The following is a 20359-nucleotide window of genomic DNA, read 5'->3' on the forward strand; positions in this document are numbered from 1 at the left end:
ATAAAACAATGTCACTCAGTAAAATGCAGACAAGCCTGGAGGTAAATAAGCCAGACAGTATGCATTCTTGTTTGTTCATCTGTCTGGTATATGTGACACACACGCACACACACACATCCGCACTTTCAATAGTAAATTACTGGCAGCGGGGATAATTCACTGTTATTTTATAATACCCCTACTGTAATTTATTTTCACAGTGTAGTTCGGCAATTTGAAGCCAATTTTCGTATGAAGCCACAACGACACATGACTCAGGGTGGGATTCAAATAGCGGAATCTTTAGTTCCTGGAGGACCCACAGACACCCCATATTTTAATGTTCCGTGTATTTGACTTAAATTGTGTACCCTCTTTTGCTTCTTCCTCAAACTTATCACAAATGCATCGAATAACTTGTATGCAAGTATTGATAAGGTATCTTTGTGTTCTATATACATCAAATTAACTTGACTTAAACATGATTTGGGTTAAAAATCGGACCAACCCAGGAAGTTGGGTCTAACCATTTTTGAAATTGAATTTAAATTGAAACACACTCTCTGGCCCTCCTTCGTAAAAAGTGGGGACCACTAACAATCCAGAAACTGTCCCTTATGACCATGCAATGTTGCAGAAGTGGGTCAATCGGGAACGCCCCAAAGGGAGGAAATACCCCTAATATGCAAAAGCATTTGTACATGCAGCATGACTTTACTTTAACGGAATGTCATGTGTTTGATCCGCAGCAACATTAGCCCGAGCCGGACGTGCAGTTTTACTGCAGGCAACTAACACTGCTTTTCGTGCTAGCTCTATTTCTATAATTGTAAAATCTGTCATGCAAATCACGTCTTGTGTTTTATTTTAGATGACGACCAGAGACACCGTCTGACTGGTTCATACGCCAGCAGCACTGTTGCAGCTTATCCATTCAGTTGGGAGGAGCAAAATATCTAAGGAAAGGACTGAAGAATGTCATCGTGCCGTGACAAAGTTTGTCATTAAAGGCCAGCACCCATTTGCCACTGTACAAGCCCCTGATTTTCGGTAGGTGATGATTTCTATTGTGGGAGAATCTTTGCATTCTTCACTCTTAGGTTTGTAATGTCATATTTGGACAAAGTTGCAATACATATAAAACAAAATGATCATAATCCTTTATGTGCTTCTTTTGGTCTCCCAAATGAGAACCGATAAAGAATTGAATCATTAAACAGAATCGTAAAAATCATCAGTTCCCATCCTTAGCGGTGCCCATCCCCATTATGAGAGATCATTGACATAAAAGAACATCATTCATTATTCATAATTACATATACAATTAAATACAATTTGAGCAGATGTTTTATTCCAGAAATGTGTATCAAACTGGCAACAATTCCCCAAAAAGATGAGTTAAAAAGGTAGGTTTTAGTGTTTAAGCTAGAATAAGACCTGTTTTTCCCCTTTCAGCGCTTGAACAATTAATCCACACATTAATCTTTCTTCCGGTTGGATTACTGTAACTCCCCCTACACCTGCCTCGATCAGTATTGTCTCAAACGCGTAGTTATTCAAACACAGTCACTCGATTTCTAATCTCTAACCAACCCAAGATCCCACATTACTCACATTCCTCCACGAGGTAGAAGAAAAATTTAAAACCAAGTATGTTACTTGTGTTTGCGTCTAAAGCACTCCATGAACTCACTCCTTGTTCCTCATTTTACTACACTGCTCAGCACATCTTGGCCTTTTATACATCCCCTGCACAAACCACAAATCAAAATGAGACAGTCTATTTGCATTTCTGGCTCCAACTCTGTGGAAGCGTCTTCCATAATCTGTTAGATCTGCTGAATCCTTGGACTGTTTCAAACAAATGCCTGAAAATGATCATCAGGCGTTTTTTTTTTTAACCTCCCTTTCATTCCCATGCCCGTTTTTTTTATTTTATTCTAGCGCCAGTTGTGTTATGTTTGCATCATTGTCTTCATAGTCTCTCTCGTTTTCCTTTTTATCCTCTCTTAATTTTGTATGTATAGGTCTGTGAAATGCTTGTTTGGAAAAGTGCAATATATATAAAATATAAAAACATACTGACCATGATAAGGCAGCGACTCAGGGAGATCTCAGAACTTCATTTTAAATAAATCATCCGAGTCCTCAAATTATAAATCATTTCTTAAAATGCCATGCCCAATCGATTGAGTGAACAAATTCCAAATCATTACAGGCGAGCGTGTTATCATTTCCCCTATCTTTGGCAGACTTCCATGTTAGTGTGACGAAACAGTCTATCGGACGGACTGAGAGGTTAGTCGACACTTGACCTGGATTACGCGAACGGACAAAATTTGTCTGAGTCTGTACTCAGTTGGAACGAGGACGGATGAGGCATACTGACTAAGAGGCAGTCACAAGAAGCTACGTACGCCATATTGCCTGTGATAAAACTTTTTGTGTGTATGTATCTGTGACATTTACTAAAATGTCATTGAAGGAGAAACTGGAATTTTAATGAGTAGTTTTCCCTCATACGTAGCCTACTTTTGTAAATCGTCAGCAAAAAAAGATGTACTGTAAACTAAATTGTAAATGACTTCCTTTTGCTCAACTTTTCTCCTGGCTTCAGCATGAAAAGTGAGTTTCTTTACTTGTCATTAGATTTTACTGCCCCGTATGTCATTTTGACAGCTTCATTAAAGAATCTGGCAAAAAAAAAAGCTGAAGATTTCTGTTTGTGTACAAGTCAGTATGAATACTTCTCAGAATACATGTCCCCGTTACTCTTTACTCTTTTGTTTCCTTGTGGCATTTTTGATTCTGTCTCTCTCTTTTCAATGTTGCCCTTCTTTGCTGCTATTGTCACTTGCACCTCGGTCATAAATGTGCTTCATTACCCTTCACGCTCTCTTTTCTTTCTCTCTCGTTTTCGCCGCATTTGTCGACCACCAACCTTCACCCTCGCCACCTCCTTCTTTCGTCACCAAAGGGGGAAAAAAAAAATCACTTTTCTGGCTGCTGGTTTGTCCCTAGCCTCTACAAACCGCCTCGATTTGGTATTGGCTGAATGGAGTTTCTGGTATATTGGTATTGGCTGTCCTCCGCAGGGGAGGTAGAGCTGTTTCACTTAATCAATGCCCTATAGTGATGGGGGCTGTTGGCGTTTGGGGGGGGTAGTAGGTGTGCCAGACACACAGCACAGCAGCCGTCAGCATTGGCAGCCCTCCATGAAACAGAGCATGGGGATGGCATGACCTTCAGACACTCGGGAATAGACACACACACATGCACACAATTGCAAATCATATGAAGTGAAATGTCTGCAGGCCACACCCAAAATTCACCCCGCCTCCACTGTAGAGGCAGACACAAAGTATGGCAAATAGACATGGCATCACCTTGAGAAGGGCAAGAAAAAATAGTACAGCTATGCAAGCACTGACTAGACTGCAAAGGCTGTCATTTGCTCTGAATATTTTTTGGGATACGTGAATAGAATTATAGGACATAGTCTTCTTTGAGAATATGAATTCTGAGTGATTTTTGTAAATCCTCCGTTTCGCCCTTTTTGTGAGCATTAGAAAATGTTTTATTTATGGATTCATACTTAATACAGGTTTGTAAGAAATAATGTTTGCAGGATTATGAAGGTTTAATAGTTTTACTTTAACTTTAATAGTTTAAATGATTATTTACAATAATAATGTTGTCTTCGTGCAGCCCAATGATGACTTGATTACCTGAACTGTTTGTGTTTAATATACAGCATTGTTTTTAATCAATTACAAATTTATCGGTAATTATACCTCAGTATTCAAAATGCAAAGTAAAAATTACATACACATAAAAAAATACTTTTTTAAATCCCAGAAACATTGAAATAAATTGCACAAAAAAAACATCAAATTAAGATCTTGTAGTCCTCTGCAGTCCATTTTTCCTCTGCTCGCTCCACCCAGATAAAAAACACCTCCCTGAGCTTTGACCTCGCATCGTCCACCTGCCGATTCTGTCCCCTCCCCTCCCCTCTCGTCAGCCCTACGCTGGCCCCCCACGTAGTAAACCTATTAACAGACCCTGTTTCACTGTAATGATGCCTCTCCTTTTGCCTGTGCAGCTGCTGTGATGAATAGATAGGATAAAACCGGGAACCTCAACATCCCGTACTATTGTTTCACCTATTGCCGAGGGATAGATGGAAGGCTACAATATGTTGGCTGCACTCCATGACAACACTTTCATATTGTTATAGTAGATACTAATAATTAAATACACCAAGCTGCCTTCATGGGGATGATCATGTTAAATTCTGAATGACATATTAAAAAGGGTGTTTTTTAACAATGTTTATCATTTTATGTGTAGTTTAAGTTTTTAACAGTTGGTTGCATTGTGTCACTACATGAGAGGGGTAAAATATCAGGAATATATGTCCAAGCATTCAATTTATATAGCTCTTTTCAAGGACCCAAAGAAGCTTATGTAACGTTAGCCTCTATTCTATTTTTATTTTAAATTGCCTTTCAAGATGACATGTCTGTTCTAGATGTTGGATTTGATCAAATAAATTCCCTCAAAAATGCGACTTATACTCGAGGGCAATTTATATATGTCTTTTCCTTCTTTATTGTGCATTTAACTTTGTGCACCCTTGTTGGATGGAACCAGTGTTTTACGGCCAATCCAAATTAGGGCGGTAGGGAGCGCATGCCGAGTATACCCTGCGTGACATGGAGGAAATTAAAATTAGTCTAGCTGGAGTTTGTGCGTGACAATGGCACATAAACTGAAAGATCTCCACTTTGAGCGGTGTAAGCAATGAAGTGTTCTATGCACTAACATATGCTGTCCTTGAGCAGGCCCTGACCGCATTCTACACTGCAAAATGCTCCATGACGTTGCAGGAATGTGCTTTCATTTGGCAGGATAAAAACACCTTTTGTCTGATTTCAACAGATCATATACAGTAAATGCTGCATAATAAGATTCAATGTCATATTACCGTAAAGTGATGCTTTGTGTACGTTCCACGCAGTAGTATCTACAGGCATTCAGGAAATCACGATCATGGCAGTGATCCTGGAAGATGTGTGACTCTTGAGGAGAAAGCTTGTGTTTATAATGTGAACATTAATAACGCTTATTACAACCATATCGCCGCCGTTAATGACTGCAGAAATGAGAGAAAAGAATGAAGGGTTGAAATTGATATGACTAGAGGCAAATAATAAATTGGCTCAAAAGCCTGTAAAGATTTATGAGGACACAGAGAGGAGAAGAGAGAAAGAGAGCAAGAGCTGGGGTTCATCCCGAGTTTGAGTGTCTGCGATATGGCTGAATGTGCCTCAGTCACTTTCGCGGGATATATTCTGTCTTTACTGACCTCAGGTGCCGCCATTCTTTTGCTGCCGCCCTACTCTATATATATTCTGTTCGTCTCCTGCCGCTTGGGACATTTTATTTTTTATTTTCTTATTTTTTTTACTTTGAGTCTTCTTTTAAATCCACTTATTCCCCAAGCTCATCCATGTATTACATGTCTCTTGAAATACTACAACTGTCATGTATTGGACAATCTTTTGCTGCATTTACAGTAGAAACTTTTTTTTTTGTTAATTAGCCCTTTTCAAACCACTTGTTTTGTCAAATAAATTGTGTGTAGCGGCAGGCTGACATTTAGTAGCTTGGCCTTAATCCCTGTTTCTGTCACTCGTGTATTCTGATTTATACAAGCAATGCTCTTGTGAGTATGGCATGTCATGGGCACAAAATGACTGGTGTATCACTCTTTTACACACAACCGAAAGTTACAGTGTGTTAAAAAATCTAATAGTGCAACATAAATCAAACCATCAATGTAACAATTAAATAAGGCAGACTTCAATGAACCACTGGTAGCATGCTAAGACGATGTTAAAATTAATACAATACGTGGTCAAAGTGTTGGCACGAAAAAAATAGAATATCAAGGATGCATGTTCTGTATTGATTGCACACATTGGTGTTGCCAAAAAAAAGAAAAATTTGGACGAGCAAGTTATAACTTAATTTTAACGTACTACATGCATTGTCTTTGATGGGAACCACCAACGTCCCCGAGCTGCTACAGCGTTCCACCATTGCATTTGAAGTGCTTGTGCTAAGACAATAGCCGTAATGATCACAGAGGTCCAGCAACAAAACACCACTCAGGTTCTAACCGTTCGGGCCATTCCTCCCAATTGTGCCCTTTTAGGTCTGACTGTCATTGCCCGAACCTAAATGTACCTCAGTATATCGGCACTAAGCCGAGGGCCAATAAATGTGCCCATACCTGCTTTGTGCCTCTCATCATGGGCAACTCCAGTGGAAGAGAGTCCAAAAACCTTCGAGAAGATAGAGCACAAGCTACATGGAGGTGAATTTTTCTGCCTTGCACACTAGGTCAAGCTCAGGTGACTTTCCACGTCCCCAGAGCCAGCCATTCTTGGTCTCGTCCCTCATCCAGGACTTGTTTCCCTTGGGTGACCCTGCAAGGAGCGTAAAGTCCCAGACAACTCTTAGGATCATTAGGCCACTCAAACCTCTCCACCATGACAAGGTGATGACTCGTGGAGAGGACCCCCATGAAATATCTCCCACATTTATTTAGATGGACTGGGTGTCACATCTTAACCTGGCAGCCTTCTCACATTCACATAAACCCCCTCCCCCTTCTTCCTAACCTGTCGATTCAGATAGTTTTAGCATCAGTGAAAAATGAAAAAAAAATGTTATGTGTGTAATTTTAGATGCTAAATAAAATAAAACTTATAAATCTTCACATACAGTACAAATACATTCATGAGAGTCGATGTGTGCATGTTGTGCATAATGTGAGAGTGTCCACCTCACTTTTCCTCGCTTGCTGAGAGAGGATGGGGTAATCTGCACCGGTTTCCATGGCACCAGACAGACCTTGCTTGGCGAAGGCACGTAGCTTCCTCACTCTATTTCCCCGGAGCCCTCCTCTCTGGAGTGTGTGTGCATGTGTATGTGTGTGTATGTGAGTCTATGAATAGTCCTGTATATTCATACACGAATCATGATGCACAAAAGCAAATGGGGAAAAAATTGGTAATGCAGAGTAAATATTTACTGAGGGCACATTTGAACTATGATGGAAACAAAGCACATGTGCAAATATTTTTAAGTTCCTCTATTGATTCCACATACAATGATGTCATATTCATAAATTCAGGAGGAAACTGTTTGTGCGAGGATTCATCAAAAGATTTTATGCTGAGCATAAATCATATTTTATTTCCCCACTAAACATACTGGTCACTTTTAATTTACTTCTTTTCTGATTTTTACAAATTAAAAAAATGGAATTAATGCAACTCTGTCACAACAAAATACACAAAAACTAAACAAAGAAGATACATCACAGCAATTAGTATAAACAAATAATCCAAACCTTCCCCAAATTTGTTCGAGGTGTACATACTGTATATGTGTTTAGAATATGGCTTGTATACACATCCAGGCTTGTCTTCATTTAATACATGATGTTTAATTCCTCTGCAAGAATTGCTTCCCAGTCCTGATGCAATTGCATCTCTTCATCTCAAAAGGCAATCACTGTGTTTAGAGCCACTTTCCTCGCAGCATCCACTGCCAGCTCATATCCATCCATCTATCTCCAGACTCCAGCCTAGCTGAATAATTTAGCAGGCTATATTTCGAGCCATCTGCTTCTCTCTCTTACTCTCCCTACCTCATTCCTCTTCTCTCCACGGCACATTCTCTCCACTCTAGTTGTCTCTCTTAGGTCAGTAACGTTCCACAAACAAGATTCAAATGATAAAATTAGCAAAAACATGCATTTTATAAGGGCACTTCCAGCTCCCGCTACCATTATTGTTGCATGGAGTAATACTGTGCAAAAATCAATGCTAGAAAAGAGAACAACAGTACTATTGTACGAAAAGGTTCGATTTCTACCGCAGTTGAACCACGTGAGTTTTGAAAGACTGCTGACTGAGGCAGAACTTCAAAATCTAACAGGAGTGCTATACAAAAAAAATGTAGCATGTACGGCATACTAATTAACCTGCAATTGGTTGCTGACCAATCCAGGGTGTGCTATGCCTCTCTTAAAGCAGTATTGTTGGATGGATGGATGGATGGATGGATGGATGGATGGATGGATGGATGGATGGATGGATGGATGGATGGATGGATGGATGGATGGCTGGATGGATGGCTGGATGGATGGATGGATGGATGGATGGATGGATGGATGGATGGATGGATGGATGGATGGATGGATGGATGGATGGATGGATGGATGGATGGATGGATCAAGCCATCGATCGATGGATGGATCGAGCCATCGATCGATGGATGGATCGAGCCATCGATCGATCGATTTACATCAATGCCGTCTACAACCACAGTCATAATCTTGATATGAATACCTCTCCAGCAGTTTCAATTAAAGCTGAGGACAACATTCCTCTCTTTGTAATAGTTGTCCAGGTGTTTATGGCACCACTGCCAGCAAAGAGCAACACTACCAGCAGAGGGCGGCAGAACACATCATTCCTCATCTTAAGTTAACTGTACGTTTCAATGAATTCAGATGGATGCTTAGTGCTAACAACAACGGGTTAAGAGTGAAACTGAGTATGTTCAGATGAACAGAAACAGAAGTGATGAGCACAACCCTCCTCTCTGGTATCACTGAAGAGCAGCTTGGGACACTTAGGCAAAGACAATGTTAATAGTGGGGGATCACAGACAAAAGTAATTACTGGTTAAAAACAAAAAAGACGCTCATCGGCACAAAAAAAAAAGATGCAAAAAATGAATTTATACAGTTGAGTTTCTTCTGGAACACATCAATGCAGGATTACGGTTTCCAAAAGGTCAATTTGAGTTGAAAGTTAATTCTCATTAATCAACAGGATGGTAGAACCTGCTGTTCAGCTTGTCAGGCAGGCTGACCTGCTGCCGGGCTATAAAAATAATCTGCTGATCTACCGTCTGCGATGTGGCAGCCCTTAGGACACCAGCATGTATTACAAACGCACCATCTTTTTTTACAACAGGCTGATGCGAAGCATGACCTGCAATGACTGGCGTCATTTATTTATAATCTCAGTCAAACTGCAAACCCAGTGAACTGAAGTGCAATTTAAGTGTGGCAACCAGGCAGACTGCAAGTCGAACAAGACTGCTGTGGCCTTCTTGACACCTTTGTAATCGAACCGCTGATCAGCCGGATGCACTTAGCCCGCGGTCCCCTCACAGCTCTGAGATATTACAACCTCAAGCTGTATCCTGTTTCTAGGAACTGCAGAACGATGTGAGGGTGAACTCACTGTAAGGTAAATTGTGGGGGGGATGAAGGGGGAAGAGGTGTCCTATTTAAGATGGCTTCAGAGTGAGGTGTGTATTTGCAGCCATTTGCAGATTTTGCAGATTTCAGCGAAGCATTGCCCCCATTTTGCTCAAGTCAGTCAGTTGAGACAGGGATCACTTGGACTCTGACAAGATGGAATTTAAAAAAAAATAAAGGCTTATGGGCACTGGGAAGAGACTGGTTGGGGCTTAAGGTCACTGACAAAAGGAGGAAGAGGAGCCAAGGCAGAATGAGAAGGTGGTGCAAGGAGGAAGAAGAGAGGGAGAGTGGATGAAGGGGCTCTAAAGGGGGAAGCACAGGGTGGAAGGCGGGAGGGGGCTGCTGCTTGCTTGCTTACTGCTGATGCCGGAGCACAGCACGGCCAGGCTGAACCGAGTGAACTGCAATAGAGGTCAGGGAGTCCAACATTCCTCTGGAACACTGTGTTTACACTGTGTAGCAGAGGGAAAGGCGGTGGGGGCCGGAGAGGGAGGAGCGAGGGGTTGCGAGGGGGACGACGGAGAGGGAAGGAAATCATTTCCCGCTTACACTGTAGAAGGTAATGTGACACGGATGTGGGGGACGCATATGCATATGTATGTCAAAATTCTGTGTCTACATGCAACACACACAAAACCACTGTTTTTTTTTTTACATTCAACAAAGTCAAAAGGAGTCTAAAGATTACGTCATGTTTTTTCAAAACGTAATGTATGTAATTTTGAAGGCCACATTTTTTGGTTTTATATTTTTGTAAAAGAATGTATATCATGTATTATTTCCTTTTAGTTCCCTAAACATATGTTTTTTTTTAAATATTTGCAATAATTACGTGCCTGTTTTAGGATAAGACACAACAAGCTGTTTGTGTACTTATTAAACATAACAGTACATTAATTTAAAAAAATACGTCAGAGAAATTCATGTTGCTGATAACTTCATTGGAAATCGTAAACCTCTTAGACACTTCTCATAAATGCCAATATGAATCTTGTGTTTTTAAATTACACACAAACACATATACACAAACTGAAATGCACATCATCTCCCATTGATTGAACCTTCCACACTATATCCAATAATGACAATTACTTTCCCCATCTGCTGGTACAACCAAGAAACTACAGTGTGTCATCAGCTTACCCAATCAACCCCTTATAAATGCAGACACTGTTTTCTATTGATTTTTTTTTTTTACCGTTGTAGAACCTCTATCAGCTTCACATGCTTAAAAAATGATTTACAGCGTAATTGTGTTAGCAATATTTGACGGTTGGATTTTTGACAAACATATAGTAAATGCTTATTTCAAACATTGCTGTTAGACTAGTAACTAAAATCAAAACACGACACTCCTATGGCGCGTGCCACATATTGCCACAGTAATTGCACATAGATGTATTTTTGTGTGTGTTTCCCCACTGTGGTTAAAATGTTTCCACATTCTATTCTATTCTATTCTATTCTATTCTATTCTATTCTATTCTATTCTATTCTATTCTATTCTATTCTATTCTTACAACTGTAGAGAAAAAAAATAAACATGACATTGCAATTGTGGTGTGTATCAAAATGAAACTAATAAAATAGTACTTATCTTGTTGAACAACAATAATTCAAAAAGCAGCCAAGGTTTAAGTACAGTAAACTTTTAAGTAAAGAGACTTGCTTTCAAAATTGAGGGAGAAAGTAACAAGAGTGGTGGAAGATAGCCGTAAGTGAGGCGTAAGCGTTCAAACATTGTGTTGACAATTTCTTTCTCTCTTTTACCCTTGCTCACTTCTCTACCTCTCATCCACCTTTCTACAGGGTCAGGCCCTTCCTATTTCTCAATGAGAGGCAGAATTATTTTGTCTGAGCTGGCACCTTTCATATTTGGTATTTTTATACCCTCAGTAGTTCCATAGATGTCTGCTGTCTATTATTATTTATTGCAACCTATTGTGCCTAGGCACTTTACGATTGACTAGTGTCTTGTTTTTTTTTCTACACCCGGGAATGCGAGGAACGTAATTTTGATGAATTTGTATGCCCCGCACATGTGAAGAAATTGACAATACCTGTAAAGAGAAATGAACCAAACAAGTGCATCAAGGCTTGTCTCATCATGAAAATCATTCGGATACACCAGATTTTATGCTCGAACGCAGCTGTGCTGCCTGGAAATATAGAGCTCTCTGTCTCTTCCTACTCTCCATCATTCCGTCCTTTATTTTCCCATGAATGTTGAATTAAACCTTTGAGTAAAAAAAATCATGAAATAAAAATAAACCAAATGCATGTGCATAATTCTTTTGGCATTTGTTATGTTGGGGGTTATGCAGATGTTAAACCAGTCAGTCACCTGACTAGCTATTTAATTAGTTTCTATTCAAAAGTAATTCATTGAATTCAATTTAATTCCAATTTAATTAAATGTTACAAGCACCGTTTTCGAAAACACTACTCTAAAAACAAGTAAGCGGGGATGGCTGTTTTGTCAAAATTATCATTTGCTTTATATTTGACAATTGGAGCTGAAGCTGCGATAAACACATCCTTGATGTATTGAATTTAAACTTTAATGATGAAAAACACATTAGAAGGATAAAAAGAATCAATACATTTGTTTTCTATATCACTTTTCTCATTCAAGTGATTGTTTGCGAAAGACATGCTACACTTTGGACTGCTGTTCAGAATTGTTACTGAAAAATCTTGCATCTGTCCGTCCATCCGTCAATCCATGACATATAAAGTAACTCATTTCTATTCTCTTTCCCATTTATCCTCATTCACATTTATTTTGACTCTGTTAGTGTTCTGAAGATTTATTGGCTGACCTTCTTTAACTTTTGACACCCTCTGTACATTTCTCAGTTGACTTGTGCCTGGGTGAGAGTATGAATGATTTTTTTCTTTGTTCTATTGGCAACCGAAAATGATTGGCTGGCTGTTACATTTAATAAAGAGTGACATATAAGTAGTAATAATTTATTTCACGTTTGTTCAAGTACAATTTGCATGAAATTGAACATCGTAACTACATTTTGTCTTGGTGAACTAAAACAAGTTTCTATAGTAAGCAGATAAATCAAAGCAGCCCTAATGAGAAAACATGGCAAGACTAAAAAAATAAATGCGATCGGCGCAAAGAACTAAAGAAACAATTGGCTGCTAATTGAAAACAATAAGCAGATCTCCATCGTCATCTATCAAACCCAAATGAAATACAGCACTGCGTATTTTTCCGTGGAGCACATAAGATTAGTGTAGCAATGTAGTAGGCCTCTAAAGTCCTTCATTTAAAGTTGTCATGCCAATGAAAGGGCCATTTTATTCTCTCATTACCAATCAGTGTGTGATGAAATGTGTTTTTTCTACTCCTATTATGAGCTAAAATTATAACATGCTGTTGCTTTAGGGGGGGTCGCATTATATGCATGCACAGTGCGGAACCACAAGTCATTCTCTCCGGGAAATTACCGAAATATCTTGCACATTCTGCTGTCGCACATATGGAGCAGCAAGGTCCTACGTTTTTAATGGCCAAAGGAAGCCAAGAGGAACAACAGTTCCAATTTACATCTTTCATAATAGACGGTGCTTTGGTGCCATCTTGTGGTACATTATGGCATTTTAAAAAGATTTTAAAAAACTGCCATTAGGTGACTTTTTCCACTCATAGTTACTGATAGTGTTGTGTGCATGTTAATCTGTTACTCCATGATGGTATGGGTACAATAGCTTTATTTTAGTCGTCTTTAAATTTGTTGAATAAGTCGCAGCCGATGTAAACAGACAAACATGATTGGCCGAGAAATCAGAATTGGGTAGTAAACCCTGCAGCGTAAAGCAAATCTAATCGTCTACAGACCACGAGGAGCAATTGCCTCTGGGATCTGATGTGCAGGTACGCCTGACTGTCCCTTTTTCCTTTCAGCGAGACAAAGTGGAGCAGCATCACACAGCCTCCCCGAGGGAGGTGGACATATGTGGTTAGCAGGAAGGCTTTGGAGACATCGGCTGACCACCAAAATAATTACTTGTTACTCGAAGGGGGGGCTGCCATAATTTTACACCTTGAAATAAGGTTGTCTTGGGGATAGTCTGCTTCCTTTCCTCGCCTGCTCAGGTTTAATTTACAGCATTTTCATAAGCCACATTTTCTCTCACTGCGCTTTCCCTTGCAGTCTGGGCTGCTCCCTTACTTTCATTACAATCCGATGCCAGTCAGTTATGTGCCAGTCATCCGTGTCACATTTATTGCAAAAGTAGATGCCATAGCATCAAAAAGGACAAGGCATAAATCAGTGTTTCCAGTCTCTTGAACTGGAAACAGCCTCATCTTCTCTTATGATAAGAGTTGACATCTGGTGTCCACATTTATGGAGAATGTTAGTTAAAAGTAGATGCTTTACATTGTCTTTGTGATAAGTGGAATGTATTCTTCAAAGTTTTACCAGTTACTTGCTGCAACAAGTTTTTAAGTTGATATATTTTCAGAAATCCTATACAGACAATGTTTTAGGTAATGTCGTATGTGTATTTGGTAAAATAAATAAATAAATAAAAGTTAAAAATTCCCTGTATTAAAGGATGCAATTACCACTAAAGGTCTCTAAATTGCAAACTTTGGAAATCACAAAGTCAAAAAATCAGTTTCATTTATTTGTTTTTCAAACCGCTTTCTGCTCACGAAGGTTGCAGGCGTACCAGAGACTATCCTAGCAATCTTTGGGCAGAGTACACCCTGAACTAGTCACCAGCCAATTGTAGGGCACGTAGAGACAAAAACATTTTCACCCACAATCACACTTACGCACAATTTGGAGTGGACAGTTGGCCTACCATGCATGTTTTTCAGAACGTGGGAGGAGAAATGCAAATCCCAGACAGGAAGGCCGAAGTTGGAATCAAACCCTGCACCCATAAACACTGAGGCAGACTTGCCAACCAGTGTAACAAAATCAGTTACTAATTTCTTGATTCTTCTCAACTCTGCTTTTAGGTTGGAACATGTACACATGACAAGACCGAAATATAGATTTCTGCTCATATATTCATCTCATATGCCTCATTTCAAAATAAACATTCGCTGTGGTCCTTGGCCCAAAGCCAGTAGTGAATGAGCAATCTCCCCCCCCCTCCAACCTCTCCCCAAAAAACAGAGTCAATAAATATGCCTTTCCTTCAGCCCCTTGTCATGAGTACATTCTGGTCACATTTTGAAACATGTCTTCCTTCCACAGGAAACTAACTATAATCACACACACACCAGTATGTGCAGTGTGGTTTTTTTTTTTTTTTGGACTATTAAAAAGTGACAGACATTAGTAACGCCCATGATAATTTCAAACATTGCAAGAATCCTAAAACCAGATGCATTAGTAAAATTGAGCAATATGAAGCAAAAAAAGAAAGGTATGCATAACAATTCAAATGTGCCCTTAACATGACCCGCTCACATGTAGCCAAGAGGCCCGATTCTAAAATCCCCAACCTTCATAGCCCATCACACCCACTACCTATGGGATTAAAGGTTTTAAAAGAAATGGATTTTATGAACGGAAGGATTTACTTTTTGTTCTGTGACTGCTCTGTAATTGCTTCCAACGTTGCAGTGTGCGAGCATTAAAAAGGCAGGCAGCATTGGTTCTTTCTACAAAGAACAAATCCTTCCAGTTAACAGGACATTGTAGTCTCTTACAAAGCGGCCTTTCACACCAAATTTTGGACTGCACTGCAAAGATTGTCACTGTGCGTTTAGATAATGTTCCGCAACCTCTGAGCTCTGATCAATTGGTATCAAGCGCTTTTTTGTGGACAAAGGATTTTGATTTGGACTAGTGTCATCCATTTGAGTCCCATCTGTTTAAGCTGTTTGATATTATTTGTGAGAAGTATTCACTTGCAACCACCAGAGTAGAACATATGTACTCTCTGTACTTGTGTCAATGTTCAAATTTCAGAGCTTGATTGAGTGAACTTGTCATGATTAACGGCGAACTTGTTTAATTCCGATACAGAAGATTTTGATCGATATGCGTATGAATATTGATTAACAATAATGTGAGTACAGTACATGGTTGAATAGTAGAATAGTAGATTAAGTCTCAAACTGAATCAGAAATTTCCACTGCATTACAAATCATGAATCATAATTCATTTGTGAATCATCACTAGTAAAAGAGGAGGAATCAAACCCACAACCTCTGAACTGTAAGGTGGACGTGCTAACCAGTGCGCCTCCATGCCACCTTTTCAAGTTTTGGCTCATAATCATAAGGAAGGCTTTATCTGCAAAAGCGCACATGGCCATGTCCATGACTGTAAATACTCATCCAAAGAGCAGAAATGCAACAACTTCTTACTGTATGGACCCAGTGTTAATTGCCCCTTCAGCCTTCATCAAGGCCAGGCCAGTCCTTGTACACAGCGCAGAGCAAGACCAGACTCACAGGGGATTTCATCTGAATTCAATTTCACCTCTGGCCTCAGTGGCGGCAGCTTGAGCCGTGGCTAAACAAAGAGCCGAGCTTCACATTGAACGTGAGAACCCCCTCATCTTCTGACCTCTATTACCATATGAATGGGGCTGAAAATGTAACTGGAAGCAAAGAGTGACAGACAGGAATGGGAGAATCCAGGCCAAAATGGCTCATTTTCAGATCAATCATTACCTGTCATGCCCACCTGGGATTACAATCTGACGCCCAATGTCACTACAGATGTCAATATGAAGGGGTATTAAAAAAGTCCCAATATTTTTTTGGGACTGATTAATGCTCATTTGCATGCAGAATAGTTTGCAACACAATAGTTTTTGTTTTTTGGGGGGGGGACTGATAAATGCTCATTTGCATGCATGCTTATTTACACACATCAACATTCACTATCGCTGCTTTCCTCGCACATGTACCCAAACACACAGACGCGCACACACGTCTACAGTTCAATATGTACAAAACAAAACACTAGAGTGGGTGATAAAACACTAGCAACTCATTAATATTTACTATATCCATTTGAGATTTTGAGAAGTGACAAGAGTTCATAAAATGGCAAAACAAAAACATGTCTGTATGTTATTGTTGACCACTTTTTATTTAATCTTCTGACCCCAATACATTGAGAAGCGAAATTTAAATGTTTTCTTTTTAAGATGGAACTCTATCTAGTCACCCCAGGGAACTTCACTACTGACATCTCAACCAGTAAACCAAACAACCTCATGACAGCTGATACGACATAGTATGGACTCTGCTCTGTGCAATGGCTCCATCATCCAACTTCAGATCAATTCACTTCCCACACTGTCAAGTACTATTTCCAAAACACACACATTACCCTATGTTAAAGAATACGGGTGTCAAACTCAAGGCCCGGGGGCCAGATATGGCCCGCCACATCATTTTATATGGCCCGCGAAGACAAATTGTGCATCAAATTTGTGTCATTACTAGAATTGCAAATTGTCTTCACTTTTAATAATATCTTTTTTTTTTAAATATTTGGCCAGTTTTTACTCGTCTGATTTGAAAACGAGTTATTTGTCAGTTTGTTTTATAGCTATAACTGTATATAATATGAGGTGCTCATACATTTATTTGGGTTGACAGTCATAATGGCCCTCCGAAAGAAGCTATGACTACAATGCGGCCCGCCAAAAATATGAGTTTGACACCCCTGTGTTAAAGAATACAGTAAAGCAGAGCAGTCTTTAAAATAAAGCACAAAACTGGAGAGGAGAAAGACACAGCACACAACCATGTAAATCAGTTTGATCATTAATCAAAAATGATTCTATATCTGTAGTTTGCAACAAAAATCCTCTTTATCTTAAACCCCTCGAGCTCACATTAAATCTCTGCATCTAAACTCTTGAGCATCAGAGTCAGTGGTGATTTCTCACATCTCAATTACTTTTGCCTCTGGAGGGGAAAAAAAACTCACTTGAAGCTTTGTTTGGCTCAATACAGAGCCAGCCTCTCCATCATCCAGCAACCCATAAGCTTTCCTTTCTATTCGCTGATCATTAAACTCTGTAACTCTGTAAAAGCCCCTTGTGGTTGCCTTTTTGAATGTGTGCCATGTTGAACAGGCTGGAATTGAGGATCCAAGACAACAGAGAGAGAAATAAAAGTCTTTAGACTAGGGCTCCAGGCCAGTAGACCCCCTATGTGTGTATGATAATGTACCATGGTTGTAGTTTCATTGTAATGAGATGATAGAGTCATGATGATGACCTGTCACGACCGCAGAGGGAGGCAGGCTTTGGCAATGGGACAAAATCTGAAAGGGAGGTCAAAGGGAAATCATAGCACTAGACTTGATATCTCCATTCAGAAGCTGCACTGGGAACTTGGTCACACTGAATGCAGCCCAATTATTTCAATACGTCCACGATGTTGGGAAGGGAAGACCACAGAAAGGGGTCGGAGGAAAAAAGGAGGGTGGGGGGACATTCAGTCTGGCATGGCGAGGGAGGTAACAAGTTCACGGCCCTTTCAGAAAACATGGCTGCCTGCCGCGTGATGGATCATGGAGCCTTAGATTGGCCCTCACTGGTGGGAGCCAGGGGAAGAATGCATGGGAAACATCTTTCTGCCAGAAACAGGACTAAACCTGGTGTTCAAATAGATTACCTCCGAAAGGTTCAGCTAAAACATGACATGTAAAATCAAATGAAAGCCTCTGACAGCTCTAAAAATAAGGTCCTTTCATTTTTAAGACATAACAGTAATGTAACACCAAGCAGCACAGTGGATTATTATTATTTTTTTTAGAATAACACGAGATCGCTCGGCAATGACACCTGACAAAAACTTGTGAAATGATGAACTGTTTTCGAAGTATTTCAAATTGGTAGTCCAGAAAATGCATAAATGTAAATTAACTATGAATAAGTTATTAGTTTGGCTCATACAGGGATGACTCCAGGATTTTCTCTCTCCTGGGGCTGAAGATGGCCTCGAGGTGCTGAGAAATATATATATATTTTTTTATAAATATAATTTATATATTTCTGGTTGGGTGGATGTATTTTTGAATATCAAGTAAAATGCTGGAGAGGCTTAACAGGTTCTACGCAGATTTCCGACGGGGCTACAGCTTTCCCATTATCCCGGTGTAGCGCCACCGCATTAGACCGATGATTACCAACCAGAGTACCACGGCTGAAATCTGCCTGCACAATTCGTGAAACAAAATAGATGGAAAATCACTATAGCCATTAGGCAAAGAGTCACAGCTTGTTCCAATGTAGGCCCATTTGCCCAATGTGCAGCAGTATTAACTCTACCAAAAAAAAAATCATATAGAAATCACTAAATATACTCAGCTGCCATAAGTAATCAGTAGTACACTAAATCCTGGCCTTTTGTAAAAAGTGCTAACCGCAGAAGGAGAAATCTGGCCTAGCCGTCATTATTGTTTGGCCTTGGCAGAGGTTTGCTACAAAGTGCACTTATATAATCCTGCTTTAACTGTTTGGTTCCCTTTAGGTGGTTTGGCCCACTTCCAAATCCCAGGAATAATAAACCTGCCGCCAATGAGTCCCCAGGAGGCCAATGCTGTCATCTAGTTGTCAGTGGCAAGGAATGCTGCAAAAGCTACTGAGACAAAACCTGACTGGGTGTCACTGAAAGAGGACAAACAAAGCTCGGGTGAGCTGCTCGAGAGGTCAACATCGAGACCGCAATAATAAAAGTGTACCATTGTGAAAATGGAATCCCCAGCTAATCTATTATAATCCATTTACAGACATTAATATTGTAAATTCACAATGACCAAACCAAATAACATTAATGGATTTAGGAGATTTTGGATTAGGACTGAGACGTCTCAAACTGCATTATTAATAATACAACTACTACCTTACAGTAAGTAAACAATATTATTCCCTTTATAAGAAAACTCTGAATGTAAATAATTTCAAATCATTTTGATTTCGCCTATCAAGCAATCATAACCAAACTGCAAATACAATTACATAGTCTACACTATATTTTTGTAACTGAACACAGAAAGGCAAAATGCTCATCTCCATTTTAACCTGTGCTGTAGTCTCCCACGTGATCACTCAGCAAACTGTACATCTGAGTTTTCCCCCTCATCTCATCCACGTGCTTCAAATCTGGTGAGTTTGTCCACCCTGAACACGTGTATGCATGCAAACAAGGATTTTAGCATGCTGGGCACTGGAAGAACAGAGCAGATTCTATTATTTGTTCTGTTGTATAACATTCAGCAGCTATTTGCACTACTACTAGGAAATTAATTCAGAATGATTACAAGCAGGTAATGGATATGAGTAGTTGTTATTTTCTGGGTACTGACCTGGACGGCAGACAGCGGCGGTAAGACCCTCCTCATCTTGCTTCACTTCTCAGATTTCAAACTCCACGTCCAGCCTCTTGAAGTTGGTCTGAGGTGGCAAAAGGAGGGAGTGAGCTAGAGGATAAAACAGGATAAACTCTCTCCTCATCCTTTCTTTAGGTTTTTTTTTTTTTTTTTTCTTGCTGTCTTCCACTAGGTTTCACATCCTCTTCCTCAGCCATAGCACACAATTGTCCAAATACTACAGGATAAAATTAAAATAACAGGAAGAAAGGGAGGGAGGGAGGTACTGAGGGAGGAAAGGTAGAGAGTGAGAGAAAGGAGAGCGAGTGAGGGGCAACAAAAGTATATGCAGCCTCCCTTCAAATATAGAGGCTGGATTTCGGGCTTCAAGGCGAGCTCTACTGGGCATGCTCACAACTGAGAGACACACTGTAATGAACACTCACTTCCTTTCTTGTCCGTGCCTTCCTCCCTTGCACGATCACGGTTCAGTCTGTCCCTACCCCTCATCTTTAGCACCCGGGAGTGAAGAATATTTCCTTCCATGTCTAAAAATTCTTGGAATGATAAAACACCACTTTGCAAAAACTTGACCTTTGAATCGTGTAGTAAAGTTACACACCACCACTAGAACAATGACTCTTTATTTACCCATTCAAACAAGACTCAAATGTCAATTCAACATCACTAGAATCATTTAGA

General features: G+C 39.9%; 2 long non-coding RNA genes across 2 annotated transcripts in view; one reads left to right on the plus strand and one right to left on the minus strand.

Annotated features, from left to right (window-relative positions):
• The window catches only part of LOC125972786 (uncharacterized), a 31715-nt gene extending 11553 nt beyond the window's left edge, over positions 1 to 20162 (minus strand). Inside the window, exon 1 of the long non-coding RNA XR_007482917.2 lies at positions 19655 to 20162. This is a non-coding gene — a long non-coding RNA (uncharacterized lncRNA). The remainder of the gene's footprint in view (positions 1 to 19654) is intronic.
• LOC137840478 (uncharacterized) lies at positions 737 to 19974 on the plus strand. Its single transcript, XR_011087154.1, has 2 exons — positions 737 to 1029; positions 18820 to 19974. It is a non-coding gene; the product is annotated as an uncharacterized lncRNA (long non-coding RNA).
• Positions 20163 to 20359: the final 197 nt, after the last annotated feature.

The sequence above is a fragment of the Syngnathus scovelli genome, chromosome 7, assembly GCF_024217435.2.
Source record: "Syngnathus scovelli strain Florida chromosome 7, RoL_Ssco_1.2, whole genome shotgun sequence".
In the NCBI taxonomy this organism is placed as follows: domain Eukaryota; kingdom Metazoa; phylum Chordata; class Actinopteri; order Syngnathiformes; family Syngnathidae; genus Syngnathus; species Syngnathus scovelli.